This window comes from Rutidosis leptorrhynchoides, chromosome 9, assembly GCF_046630445.1.
Source record: "Rutidosis leptorrhynchoides isolate AG116_Rl617_1_P2 chromosome 9, CSIRO_AGI_Rlap_v1, whole genome shotgun sequence".
Lineage (NCBI taxonomy): Eukaryota > Viridiplantae > Streptophyta > Magnoliopsida > Asterales > Asteraceae > Rutidosis > Rutidosis leptorrhynchoides.
Window position 1 is genome coordinate 346,152,362 of NC_092341.1, and position 3,160 is coordinate 346,155,521.

Genomic DNA, 3,160 nt, shown 5'->3' on the forward strand with positions numbered 1-3,160 from the left:
GTAAACAGTATATTTTAGATTATCATTATTTGATAATCTACGTAATATTTTTCAAACCTTTATTGATAAAATAAAGGTTATGGTTGTTTTAAAAATGAATGCAGTCTTTGAAAAACGTCTCATATAGAGGTCAAAACCTCGCAACGAAATCAATTAATATGGAAAGTTTATAATCAATATGAACGGGATATTTCAGGTGGTGCAGAAGATGCTGGTGGAGCTGGTGGTGCAGACGGTCCAGCACCAGAAGTAGATGCTTCGTAACGGGGAGCCTTACGTATGAATGGATCAGCAGGATACGGCACAAGCCGCTTACGGGCGGTAACTCTAACCTTCAGTCCATGTGCGTTAACGAACGACCTACCTACCTCCTTTAACCCCTGGAATAACAGTACCATCGAAACGATACCGCTTCTTCGGCGGGGTAGAGGGTGGCTGCACGGGTGCCTCCTCAGGGTCCTCGTCGGAATCATCGTCGGAATCCTCGTCGCTGGAATCGTCGGATGATGAGTCATCAGATGATGAGTCTTCGGAGTCATCGGAAGGTGGATTTTCTCGGCCTGTAGTCATCAGTCGGTATCTGCCGGGTGGAATCGGCACGACACGTCCATCAGGAAGGCGTCTAGCCCAATGATTATGCTCATTACGGAACGGAACGTCCCCATATTTCCCAGGAATCACAGCACCACCGGAATGGTGATGTGGCTCCGAGGGTCCTGGGATGAGTGGAGCTGAAATCTCCGGTGGATCCTCATATCCGTCTGAGATGATCACTGGGTCGGGTGCATGGCTACTGGCTCCATAGGATGAAGCGCCAAAGTCGCTGGAGGGTAAAGAGGACGGGATCTATGTGTCGGCAGCAGTAGCAGGCGAGGTGGCGGATGAGTCTGAGTCGCTCTCCAAAATGATAACGGGTGGGATATCCGACATCCGAACAAGGAAAAATAACTTTTTCCATGTCAGTAAGTCATAAAGCAAGCACGCATTAGGCAAAGTAACTACGACAGTCTAAATCATGTGTATCAGTAAGTAGCATGGCAATAACGACAAGTATCATGCAATCGAAAACAGATAATAGCATGCAGTAGTGAAGTCATGTAGTAGCATACGGCATATAGCAGTAAAAGTAAGCAGCATGCAGCAAATTCCGCAGAAACAAGTAAACTAGCAAGTTGTAGATTAGTCCTATTAGTGAATCCTACTCGGGTCGGTCCAGACTCACTAATGCATCCTAATTCCCTACAACCAATGCTCTGATACCAAATGTGATGCCCCGTACAAAATTAACATGTACGGACCATCAACAACAGGATCATTACAAGGTCAAACACTATATGCGTTTTCAAAACAAATTTACATTCATGATAAAAGGTGACGTCATAACTAACGTCGAATGTTTTACATCAAAAGTATGCTTCTATGAATAGAAGCAAAGATAATAGTACGTGACCCTTAGGTCGTTACAAATCATTGTTTCAAAAGTATTAAAGTTTGAATGCAAGATAAAGTTTCATGCGGTGACATCTCTAGTAAAGCACAGCGGAAGTCTACGAGGCATGACTAGTACAACAGTGGAAGCAAGCAACCTTAAGCACCTGAGAAAAACATGCTTAAAAACGTTAACACAAAGGTTAGTGTGCTATAGTTTAAGTATAACAGTAATGTAAGGTAGGCCACGAGATTTCACTGCTACAAAGAGCGTTTCAAAACAGTATGATAAAGTATATGTTTAACCTTGGGCACTTGGTAACTAACTTAACGTTTATAACCCCCTGAAAGTACACTTGGCGAGTGCGTATATATTACGAAGTATTAAACACCCGTTAAATGCTAGCGCTACTAGCCCGAGTGGAGATGTCAAACCCTATGGATCCATATCTAAGATTCGCGTTCACTGGTTCAAAAACCAATGACTAAACGTTACCGAGCTAAAGGGAAGTTTATGCCGTTGTATAACCCACACATATATAAAGTTTAAGTACTCGTGCCTAGTATGTAAAACGTAAAATGCACATGTATTCTCAGTTCTCAAAATAGTTAAAGTAAAAAAGGGATGCTATAACTCACAGTGGTAAAGTAGTAGTAAAGTTGGCTCGGGAAAAGTAAGCAAGTATGTAGGTCCGGAAAGTCCTCAACCTAAGTCAAATATTACTAAGTCAGTAAATCGTCCCAATAGGTTTAAAAGTATGTAAATTAGGTCTTAAGGGTCATCATCATTCATCATCAAAAAAAAGGTATAAAGTAAGTTTCATTCTAGAAAAGAGTTAAAACAAAGGCTGACTTCAGTCAGTCACCACGCCCTCTATACCTACTGAAATAAGGTGAGACCAGTGGCCATGGCTCCATATATGAGTCATTTAGTTGTGGTAAAAATTCCAGAAGCAAACTCGTCTTCGTTTGACCGTGGCGACGGTCTAAGTGCGAGTAGGTCAGAATTTTCAGCACAACGTTAAAAGGACATAGTGACACTCGGAGGGCCATAGATCCTAAACCGTAACTCGGATTAAGATGAGTCTTTAACGAAAAATTATGTAATCGAACAGAGATAACTGAAAATCAACTTTACAGTAGCCCAGGTATTCTGATCAGTTCCAGAAAACAGTAAACAGTGTGTTCCGGTGGGTTCTTGGTGCTTGATGTTCATCACGGTTCTCATCCTTGATGCATATAGCTTCAAGTGTACAACTCGTTGATGTGTTTACATCATATTTACCAAGTTTTGACCATCATAACACAAGTGTAAGTCTAAGATAAGTAGCACAACTCAATTAAGTGTAGCAAGTAGTTTGATGAACCAAAGTTACATCAAGATGTTAGATCCGACACATACATGAACTCTAAAAGTATTATTAAGCTACAAACTTGAAAGTAAACTAACTAATCAAGATCTTAAGTTGTAGAACATAGTTCTTAGTTAGATCTTGAAGATCCTAGACCCAAAAGTCTATATCTAAAGTTCTTAAGTTAGATCCTAAGTATTAACACTTGAATCTTTACTTTAATGAAACCATAAGTTATGAAACTTAGATTTTCATCTTGTAAAGTGTATGTAAGCTTATGAGCTCTTGATTATGACAAAATTAGGAGACCATAAGCTATAGAAACTTAGATCCAACACAAGTATATGAAGTTATAACTAGAAAGTTATACTTCTATGTTC